Source organism: Varanus komodoensis, unplaced genomic scaffold (genome assembly GCF_004798865.1).
Source record: "Varanus komodoensis strain SLA01 unplaced genomic scaffold, ASM479886v1 scaffold15, whole genome shotgun sequence".
Classification (NCBI taxonomy): Eukaryota; Metazoa; Chordata; class Lepidosauria; order Squamata; family Varanidae; genus Varanus; species Varanus komodoensis.
Window position 1 is genome coordinate 17,046,797 of NW_025335440.1, and position 12,155 is coordinate 17,058,951.

The following is a 12,155-nucleotide window of genomic DNA, read 5'->3' on the forward strand; positions in this document are numbered from 1 at the left end:
TTATTACTAATTCTTGGAGGATGCGCCTACCAATAGGCAAAAAAGGCTACTTGAAACCTAACTAGGAACTCAGCCTTGTACTGAGTCAGACCACTGGACCTTATAACTTGCTATCACCAGCACTGACTGGCAGTGGCTCTCCAAGCCAGTGATGAGGGTTCCAAGTAGGATTCTCTCCCAGCACTATCTGGCGAGGCTGAGGATTGAACTTGGAGACCTTCTGGCTACTCTTCTGGCTTGACATCTCCTCAAAGGAAATTCCAGCATACCATGGCATTTTATTGAAGGCAGCATGTCTCTGAGTGCCCATTGCTAGGGAGCATGATCAGGAGGTTCCGGCGAGTGCACCCCCTGGAGACATCAGGTTGGCCACTGTGGGGACAGAACCATCAGAGGAAGCATGGCAGGAACCACAGGTGCTGGGGGACAACATAGGAAGGAGTTCTTGCCTTCGTGAGCACTGCTGAAGAACCTCCTTGGAGCCTCTTGCTTGGGAAAAGGGCTGGGGTTAGGTGGGCCTTATGCTGATCCATCAAGGCTCTTCTGGTGCTCTTTGGATTGGGTAAGACTGTAACTCCCAATGCAGCCAGATGCAATTAGTGATATACAAAGTACTTGCATGGTTCCATTAGAATTCTGAAGGGCAAGCCCATTCTGGAGGGCTGGAACGGGGGTTACTGTACCGGCTACCCGCTCCCTGAAGGACACAACTGGGATTCAGAAGGAGGGAAGGGGGCATGCTGGGAGGTGGGGCCTTAGGGTTATGCTGATCCTGCCAAATCAGCCATCTAGAAAAAAAACTGGCATGAAGAGTGGCCATGGTTAAGTTATGGGTATAGGATGCATGAGCACCAAAACCCCAGAGCTTAGGGCTGATCCTTCCTGCCTTTGAATCTTTGTGCTGCTGTTAAATTTTATTTTGGGTTTTGCTTCTATTTATGCTGTGGTTTTAAAAGTTTCAATGTTCACACTGTATTTCATGTACTTTTGCATGCTTTTTAAGTGTTAGAGACCACCCTGACAGCTTTGGCTGTTCTAGTGGGATGCAAAAAGGTAATAAAACAATAAATACTGTCCAGAGTAATAATAAAATAGCAAATAATGTGCTAAAATAAATACCCGGTTCTCATTGTTCACATGCATGACTTCTCCAGAAAAATGGGTGGGGGGGGGACAGGAATAAGGCCCAAGAAATATTGTTGAAATTTATACTTTTTCTGTAGTCATTTTCTCCCATTGTAAAATTTGGCTTTTGCTTCTGTTTTCCTCTTTTTGCAGCCTTATTTCTTATTTATTTCATTTTTATACCACCCAATAGCCAAGGTTCTCTGGATGGTTAGCAAATGTTAAACATAAAATAAAATAAAATCACTTACACATGCACACATAAAAATTGCAATTGAATCAGCATAGGACCATCACAGTGGTACAGAACAAAATGCAATATTTTTAAAAAATGTAGTTAACAAGTTAACCTGGGAGAACACAAAGGTCTTCACCTGGCACTGGAAAGAATGCAGAGTAGGTGCCAGGCACACCTCTTTGGCAAACTCATTCCACAATCAGGGTGCCACCAATGAAAAGGCCCTTCTCTTAGTAAACCATTCACTTCATTTCCTTTGGAAGGAGTCATAAAGATGGCCTTAGGGATATGGGATGGGGCAGTCTTTCAGATAGTCTGTCCTCTAGCCATTTATGGCTTTGAGTATTAGCACTTGAACTTTGAATCTGGTCCAGACTTCAACTAGGAGCCACTGCAGCTGGAAGAGAACTGGTATAGTACGTCCTCATGAGCCAGCCCCATTAACACTCTTGCTGCCCTGTTTTGGATCAGTTGAAGTTTCTGGATTCTATTTAGAATATCCCTTTGATCATGGGATTTGTGTATCTCTCTCTCTCACACACACAAAGCCAGATACAATGACATTATTGGTGTTTGGAGAGAATAGGCCTATTCTCACTTCCCCCAGTCCCACTGAGTTATGGGAGGGGAGTGTGTGAATTCAGGATGTCATATTTTATGTATTTTTTAAAAATTACCCTGGTTAAGGATAGAGCGAATGACTGTGTTATCGGAAGTGGAACAACCTAGTTAGCTAATCATCACATTTCTGCAGAGTCGGTGCTTTGCAATCACGGCGAGAGCAGCAAATGGATTAAACGGGGGAAACAATGAGCACTGCAGGTTTGCCAGTTGGCAGATGCGTCCTGCTTTTCTGTGTGGGCTGCTTGATCAGCTCAAAGGCCTGCCGTGGAAAGAGTAAAGGCAGGTGGGGATGGATAGAAAATTTGCCTTGCAGGATTTGCCTAAAGCTCTTGAACTCACCCAACAAAATCCTTCCATATTAATGAGCATCTGAGAAAGGTGCCTGAAAGAGCTGTAAATTGGTTACATCCGCATATATTTTTTTTCACCTGTGGAATGAAATCACTAGCCTTAATGAATAAAATTTGCATGTCATAAGCAAAGTATGTGGTTGCCATATGCATGAAATAAGGTCTTCTTTCTGCCAACCGGAAGGTGAAAAGATGCAATGACAGAATAAGAACACCTCCCCTAGCACCGTATTTCACATTTGCAACTGCCACTCACATATCCAAAAGGGGGATATTTGAATCAATATTTCCCTCCAGAGGCTTAAGGGTTCCTATCGGAAGTATAAAATATGGAAGGAAGAAATGCAGGAGTGTCTTCTTGCAAAATTAGCATTTACACATGCTCACACATAGAGGTGCAGATGCACGCATGTGCCTCAAGACTTTATTTGAACTTGATGCTCAAGCATGGTTTTATTTTTATGAGTGGGACCTCTGCCCCACATTCTTTCCTGTAGTGGTGAACGTTCATGTAAGATTATTATTATTATTATTATTATTATTATTATTATTATTATTAACATTTCTATGCCGCCCCTTGCCGAAACCTCGGGGCGGCTTACAACATGATAAAATACATTGAAATACAATAGTACATAATAAATTACCATTAAATATAACAATACAAAAAATACATTGATTTACAAATACAAAATTAAAATTATCAGTATAAAATAAAAATATAGGAGGAGAAAGAGAAGGAAGAAGAAGTTGTCCAGGCCAGATCATATGTTTTAACAATTGAAATGATGTTTAAATAAAAAGGTCTTTACCTGGCGCCGAAAAACCAGTAACGACGGTGCCAGGCGGACCTCTTTGGGGAGTGAATTCCATAGGTTGGGCGCCACCGCGGAGAAAGCCCTCCTCCGGGTACTTACTCTCCTAATTTCTTTCATGGAGGGTTCCCGGAGAAGGGACTCTCCCGCAGATCTCAAAGGGCGGTCGGGCATATACGGACGTAAGCGCTCGTTCAGGTAGCCAGGACCCAAGCCGTTTAGGGCTTTGTAGGTCATAATCAACACCTTGAATTGGGCCCGGGCTTCAATGGGAAGCCAGTGAAGCTGATGGAGGACTGGAGTCATGTGAGCATAACGCCCCGTCCCCGTCAGCAACCTGGCAGCTCTATTTTGCACCAATTGAAGTGTTCGGACTGTCTTCAGGGGAAGCCCCACGTAAAGCGCGTTACAGAAGTCTAGGCGGGAAGTCACCAACGCGTGTGTCACCGTCGCCAGGCAGTCGTATTCCAGGTAGGGGCGCAGCTGATTAATCAGCCGAAGCTGAAGGAAGGCGTTCCTTGCTACCGCTGTCACCTGAGCTTCCAAAGAAAGCTCCGGGTCGAGGAGTACTCCTAAGCTGCGGACCTTATCCCTAAGAGGGAGTGTTGCACCATTCAGGACCAGGTCAAATCCACCCTCTCCGAAACCCGATCCGCCAACCAACAGGACCTCCGTCTTGTCTGGGTTGAGTTTCAGTTTATTGGCCCTCATCCATTCCCTTACCTCGGCCAAGCACCGGTTCAGCACAGCCACTGCCTCACCTGGATTAGTGGAGAATGAGAGGTAAAGCTGGGTATCATCAGCGTATTGATGATTCCGCAGCCCACACCTCCTGATGACCTCTCCCAGCGGTTTCATATAGATGTTAAATAGCAGAGGGGATAGAATGGAGCCCTGTGGTACCCCATGGCATAGCTGCCATGACGTAGAGACATGGTCCCCCAGCACTACCTTCTGGAATCGACCGTCGAGATAGGAGCGGAACCACTGCAAAGCAGTGCCTCCAACCCCCAATCCCGCAAGTCTATCCAGAAGGATACCATGGTCGATGGTATCGAAAGCCGCCGAGAGGTCCAGAAGAACCAACAGGGATGTACTCCCCCTGTCCTTCTCCCTGCACAGGTCGTCAGTTTAACAGGTCATCTGAGCCATATACCATAGCTGATATGCACAAAGTTTAGAAAACAGTAAGTAATGCAAGTTGGCAACTGGATTATTTATTCATTCATTTATTTAGTATATCCCACCTTTCTTCTATTGTGGAACTCAAGTTCCTAGGTGGTTCTCCTCGTTTCCATTTATCACTGTTTCGTGTTCCATAGAAACTCTAAACTATGTTGTTTCTATATTTTATTGAAACAAGCCAGGGTCATAAACCAAGGTATGATGTTGGCTGGTTTGGGTAAACCAAGAGAAGGCAACCAAAACTGGAATGGAGTGGGCATTACAAAGCCCCATCAAGTCTCTCCTGGGGTGAATGATGTCAAATGCGGTGTGGGAATACCCAGGGCATCGTTTGGTCTCCCAGTGAGACCTTTGGAAAAATAATCTTCACACCGGTTTTGCTATCTACTGCGAACTGGCATTGCTGAATGGGGAGGGGGGTTCTCCTATTGGAAGGGGCTCATACACAATAAAGCTGTGTCACCTGCACAACTGCCCAGCCATATCACCTGCTTTTATGTCCAGTCTATGAGACTGAGATCAACCCATTTCCTGGAGGAATCCAGAAAAGGCCCATGGGATGGCTGGGAAATCAGCACAGGCCAGATGAGGTCTATGGGTTGAAGCTTGGTTTCTCCTGCACTATCGTCTGCCCAAGTATGGTATGGACATAATACTAAAGTGTATTTACTTAAGAGAAGCGTCTCTGCTCCAGAGCTACTGTGGCGCAATTGGGCAGCATACAAATGTTTTAAATAAATAAACAAATAAATAATGCCTGGATCTTAATTAGAAGCCATTTGTTCCTCTCCTACCCCAAAAATGTTCAGGAAGACTTTGACTTACATATTTGTTATTTCAAAACCTCACATTGATCAATTTAATGATTGTCCGATAAATCTTGCTACTCATATTTGTGTTAAGTTTTTGGATTAAAAACCACAGCAGAAAAAATTCAGTCAATTTCTGTGAGTATGAATAAGGGTGGGGAAGAATTCTTTTTGATCAAGGTTTTGAGAAGGTGTTGTGGAATTTGTACTTTTTTGAATCATAATATGCAGACCAGAAAGCAGTTATCCTCTGGTATTTAGACTGTGCAGAACTTTGCAATGCAGTCCTCTGAGCAAAACATTTTTATAAAAATGCCTACTTTAGGAAAGACTGCATACAAAAATGACTATATTAGGGAATAATAATGACAAAAGCAGAGCGCACGAAGGAAAATTGCTTGTAGAAAACATCTGTATTAGGTAAACATGAATACCAAATCATGTATCTTAATGAAAATGTGTATACAAATCGTCATGTGGGCTTTGTTCTAGTCACAAATAGACATGGAAATAGTTCACAATGAACTTTGGGTGGGGAAAATGAAATGCACGGAGGAGGGCATGGCGTGGCTTAGTGGCACCGCCTCTGCTTTGCAAGTGGAAGGCCCCAGGCTGACTTTGGCACCTCCAGGTGGGACAGATAAAATTCTGTCCTGGCTGCAGCCAGTTACTGTCACCAATACTGGGCTAGACCAGTGGTCTTCTTCAGTGTAAGCCTGGACCCAGTCAGCAAAACTCAGGCTCACCGAAGTTCTCCGAATTCCATCTGGAGGCTCATTCAGATTGCAGGCTTGAATTGTTTTCTCTCACAAAGATCTATCCATATTTTTGGTGCATTTTCTCAAATGTGTTGTTGTTAGTCACGAAGTTGTGTCCGACCCACCGCAATCCCATGGACAACATTCCTCCAGGCCTTCCTATCCTCCACCAGCCCCTGGAGTCCACGTAAGCATTCTCAAATGTACCACCTTGGAAATTTGGCATTCTTCTTACATTGATTAAAGTATATTTGTGAACATTTTGAAAATGTACATATTTTTCATGCACAGCTTTGAAATATGCTCGCTCTCTCTCTCTCTCTCTCTCTGCATGTGTGTGTGTGGGGTGGGTGGGTTGTAAAACACTTTGCGAAATCAGAAAGGTACAGACTTTGCCTACAGATTGTGTTCAAGCCCAAGTTTGGTCTGCAAGAGACACACTGCATAAATCCAGATGAGGGAATACCTGGAATTAATTTCTCACTCTTACCAAAAGTTCCTGAAGTACCTTTTGGTGATGGTTATGGTAACAGTTACGGTTAGGCTTAGGTTTAGAAAGAAGAAGTTCAAATGTGGAAACTGAGCAAGAGCTGGGGAAAGAGGAAAAGAGTAGGGCATGATTTGAAAGCCTCTGAAGCCTGCAGTGTTTTGTAGCCAGAAGAAGTAGAAAAGGAGTCATGGGTATTGAACACAGTGGATCATACCGGGTGTAAATGAGCTTCCAGGCGGCAGAAAGTGCAAAGAAACATTATGGCTCATCTCTCTTAGAAAATGCAATTTTCAAAACCAATCCCTATTTAGGGCTGCTCTTAATAGATGATTAGGTTTCCCAGAGATGTTGACTGTCAGGCTTAGGAATATTTTGCTACTCACTTTAATCCATGAAGCAGTTACTCCTGTAATGTTTTTGTATATCTCAAAGATCAAGGAAATTCTTTTTCCTTAAAGTAAATGGATCCTATAAAATATGTATGTATTAAAGAAAGAATATAAAGAAGGGGAAAAGCATAGAAATTATTCTGATTCACCAGGCAGAACTGTGATGGTGAGAATGCTAAAATTATGCTTAGTAGGAGGGCTGTGAAAAAAAAAATGTCTGGAAAGTGGAGGAGAACAGCCAGCAGAAGAATAGACAGATAGACAGAGATATTCCAGGGCTGTGCATCTTGGTGAACAAGCCAGCCTCTTCTTAGAAAATGGGTCAGGGCTTTTCCAAGGACACAGATGTATGGCAATTTCATTTCAGGTTATTTTTTAAACCAGGATTTACCCAGTTTGCACCTTTGGGAGTGAACATGGACTCACATAATCAGAGGTTGAAGTCCATGCATGTCTGTGCTTGAAGTGATTCTTAGAGCCCATCAATTCATTCAGCAGGACACATAATTTGGACGTGAAAAACATGTATGCAGCTGGCTTCAGCTCTTAGATGTCCTTCAGGAAAATACTTTGCAATGGGCCTCTCCTGCATTAGTGGACGTCACAGTGCAGGTGGCCACAGCGCTCTGAGGACGTCGTCATTTTAATTTCCCACAATGAGCCAAAGTGATGCTGCACTGGGGCATTGTGGGAATCTAGAAGGTCAGCTCCCAGACCTGGTCACTGGCTGCTCATTGGATCAAATGTCAGCAGTGGGCCCTGATAGGGTGTTCAGGTGCAAGCAACTATTCAAAGATGCTACCAGGCATGTTTATGGTGCTGAGTCCAGTGGTTTATGGGCATGTTGAACCACTAGTCTAAGTCAACCCAGCAAACAGCAGCCTATATTTTAGAAATATTTGGCTACCTTAGCAAAATTGGGTAAGTTATTTCAGTTCAGTTTTGATCAGGATTTACTCTGTCCACAAGTTCTGACTGAGCTTGAATTCAACCTGCCACATCACTCATGCACTCCCCTAAGTGAATTTGACAACATGTAACATTTGAAAAACGAGCATGAAAAAATACATACTTTGGACACATGTGCTCAAATATACTATACACGACGACTGAAGAATGCATAAATTGCAAAGGTGTGTACAACTGATGCAAATATTAGGGAAAATGCGCATGAAAGTATGCATGGACTTTCATGTGAAAAAGGGGGAGCCAAAAAGCAAGAAAGCAATCTGATATGCTCGAACACTTACAATCTGGTACGAGTTAAATGGAATCTGGATAACTATGGTGAGTTCTAATTTTGCTGATTCACATATACCAGGGCTGGGCTGTGGGTGGTCAGGTACACTCACTGCTACAATTGTGTGTGCAGGGACAAATGGGAGCCTGTCAAAAAATTTAAGCAGAGCTGGTGTCAACAGAGGACAGTGATAGCTGAGCACCTGCTATGGCCCACTCACACTGGCTCTCCTCCAAGATGATGTGAACAAAGGGCAAGAGGAACCAAGGGAATGAGCAATAATATCCACATATTCCAGAGTAGGGTCTGAAGGTACATAAGACCTTCACCCTGTTGAAGACAAGCAGGTCTGGGGCTGGCCTGAGCTCAGAGGAAAGACCACATGGGAACTGCATGTGGCCACCTTGAGTTGCACAAAGGGAAAGAGGGGGGATAAAAAATCTTAAGATCATAAACAAACAAATAAAATTGGCTTCTCTCTCTTCCCTCAAGACAAGGCCTACTCAAGTGACTGGGAACCAATGAGAGAAACCGGGCAAAGATGCCTCTAACCTGAAATAGGTTCTGAGTTTATCTCTGCACAATACTAAGATGCTCAGTGCTCTAAACTGTTCTTCTTTAAGGGTTTCTAGACACGCTTCTATTTCTGTAGTAACTGAAAAATAATCCAGCCCTGCTCTTTACAGAACTAGATGCAAGTCTAGTTCAGCATTCAAGATAATGCCTTGAATGAAACCTCCAAAAGTACATATTCTAGGACTCAAGATTAGGGATTTTGGCAGACAGTTTCTTCGATAGTCTAGAGACCTATTCAGTCCTTCAGTGCATTCTTTTGTTTCTGCTAGTAGCTAATCCAGGGTTGAGAGGAGTAAGTCAAAGCCAGGGCAGCGAACTCTCCTTGTTTTGCATTCCACACATTACTGGGAGAGGAGAGGGGAAGCGTGGTGAGTTTGCTCCCATGTTGTCCTCCTCACCTCTTTCTAGGGCAGACACCACTCTTTCTCAGTACAGAAATTCATCAGGATAATAATAGCTTCTCCCAGAAAAAGGACCTTGCTGGACATCATGGGTGTTTGCAAAACTCACTGGAGTTTATCACTCTGTGCCTAATGCTCATCCCATAAGGCTGCAGTTTGTCTAGCTTGCCAGCCACACCTGACCCTGTGCTATTTCCATAAATGTGCACATGAGGCTTCTGGCGGTTCTATTAGGATTCCATGAGCTGAATTTGCACTTCAAGAGTCAGCTCCCTGTGACTCTTTTTCCAAAATACTGGATCTAGGTCAGATCATACTTACAGCAGACCACGGAATCACTGTGGGTTAAGCTAGCCCTAGCCCTAGCCCTAGCCCTAGCCCTAGCCCTTACGTGCATGTGCTCAAATCAGTATGCCCCTCTCAAACTCCTCAGACATTTACCTTTTAGAGAGCCTGAAACCTGGAAAAGAAGCAACTCTACATGCACATAACAATCATATTCACAACAGGAGCCACCCTGCTCAATAGAGGAATCTGTGGAGAGCGCACAGTCTCACTTAGCATTCTGGCTTAGGCATTCTAGCATTATGTTTTGGTCAACCATCTTGGACTGCTGAGCAAAATGCCTCCTCTCCCATGAGCCCATGCAGACCTCTGCATTTGTATGCCTGCTGATAAGTCACGGCGATTTGGAATGACTAACAAACAGAGGCATCCTATTAGCTTGCATAGCTGGTTACTGTTTACAGTAATGGAGATGGCCTGGATACAAATCTAGGAATTATCAGGAGGTCACAAGTCTGCTTTATATCTCCGGAGGAAGATCTGCATTGTACCAGATGGACCGCAAGCCGATGTACACACACACGCTGGGTAATAGGCCTTAATGAACTTAGAGGACCTTCCTTCCTTCTGAATGAGCATGCTTAACATCATGTCTTTCTCCTTTTGACATCTATAGACCTATATATCTCTGTCTCTATCTATATCATCTCTATCTATCTCTATATCTTCTATCTCTATCAACTATCTCTCAGATACAGAGAGAATTATCTCCTATGTTTCTAGGCATAGAGAGACCATCTAATAGAGAACACAGGTGACAATTATGACCCCTAAATAAATATCATAACCACTTGATCATGAGCCCTTAAACATCCAGTGCATAAATTCACACATATTTGCATTTGGGTATAAAGAAAGCATTTGAATGGGGAAAGCATACTATGGCCTAGAAGAGTGGCAAGTGGTAAGCGTGTGGGCCCAATACAGATCAGGAGCACCGCACTAGAATAGGAGAGGATTAAGCTTTCCCACTCAGCACGTTCCCAAGCTAAGATCACCCTTCCACCTGCTACACATGCATTAGGTTGACCCCCCCCCACACACACACACCAAACTCTGCAGACGCCACTGAGCTGGAACAGTGGGCTAGTGTGCAAAGGCCTGAGTGTATATTACAAAACCTCAGACAAGGCTATTCCCAAACCACTTTTGCTGTACTAAGCAAGCCAACAATTGCAAGCCAACAACTTGGATTGAAAGTATATGTTAGGGGATGACCATATCATGTCCCCCCTCAGTCTTCTCTTCTCAAGGCTGAACATGCCCAGTTCTCTGTTTCTCCTCACAGAGCAGTGTTTCCAAACCCTGGATCATTTTTGTTGCCCTCTTCTGGACTCTTTCTAATATTCCTGCATCTTTCTTAAATCTTGGAGCCCAGAGCAGGACACAGTATTCCAGATGAGGTCTGACTAGTGAATGGTATAGAGGAAGAACTACTTCACGTGATTTGGAAGTAATACTTCTGTTAATGCATGCCAGAATAGCATTTGCCCAAGAGGTCTGATCTGAGTAATAAGAACTTGCCAATCTGCATTGAATTAGCCACCCATAAAGAAGTTCTTAGGGGGCAGTTTACACAGAAGAGAAACCCACAAGCAAATATTGCTCCACAGTATCGCTCTGCTCTGTTTATTTTTTATCCACAAGGGAATGGATACAAGTTCATGCTCTTCCCTAAACCATGAAAAGCTCGAGACTTTGTAGGCTTATGAGAGGAGACCTTCCTTTATTGGATCAGTAAAGATTATAACTACTTTGCTTTGGAGTGAATGCAGTGATGGCCCTTATATAAGTCCTCAGCTAAAATGTGTGTACTGTTCTTCATGTGCATCAAGACCCTCAGAGGAGGCCTTTCACTGAGTACCATCACTGAAGGAAATGTGCCATCCATCTACAAAGAGATGTAGTGGTTTGGAATGCCCCCTGCAATTTGGAATGCCCCCCGCCCTTCCCACAAAGAAGACACGGGATGTCTCTATTCGCCTCACCCACTTTCCTTGACTGGACCCAGAGGGACAGGGCAAGTGAATGGGCAGATGAGGAACAGGTAGACCAGCTCAGATAGGGGGCCCATTGAGGTCATCTTTCCCAAGGGCCTCCCAGAACCCAGAGGGAACCAACTGGCACGCTGGTGCATCCAAACATGGACAGCTCCATCTATTCTGAAAGCTCCATGAGAATTGCCATCTTAGCTGAAGTCACACATGGATAGCAAGGTTTGCATGCATCTGTGGTCACAGTCAAGATGATGGTCTCCTGGTAGAACGATTCACCGGGATACAAGTACTTTTTTATTAACGAAGCTGTTGGAGCATCACTGTACAGCTGGCAAGAGAACAGCCCCACACGGAACTGCCTTTGAGAACTGTGCTTCTTACAACAGAGATCCGGCCACAGGGAAAACATCTGTTTCTCCTCAGCTACCACTTAGACAACAGGAAATGGTTAATAAAGACCTCAGAGAGAACTCTGATTGTGTTTTCCAGTTTGCTGAATGGGCAGATTTTACTTTTTGTGCAAAATAACAAAAGAGCTTCTTCTGGCTGTATGCAGGGTGTCTCCCATTGTTCAACTGTCACATGCGTTTTCTTTCGCTTTTGTGTTCTCAAGGTTTCCCGCATGTTTGACTCTTCCTCCACAGTTTGAGGTTTCAGTGCATTGTGCAGACCACTTGTATGTAAAATATATATGAGTGGCGTATTGGAGTGGCTGGAAAGTGGCTGATGGATTTCTCTAGCAGTCTCAGTGTACCTGAATCTTTGCACTGAAGATTTTGCTGACATTTCTTGGAGCTAAGCCACGTGTTTACC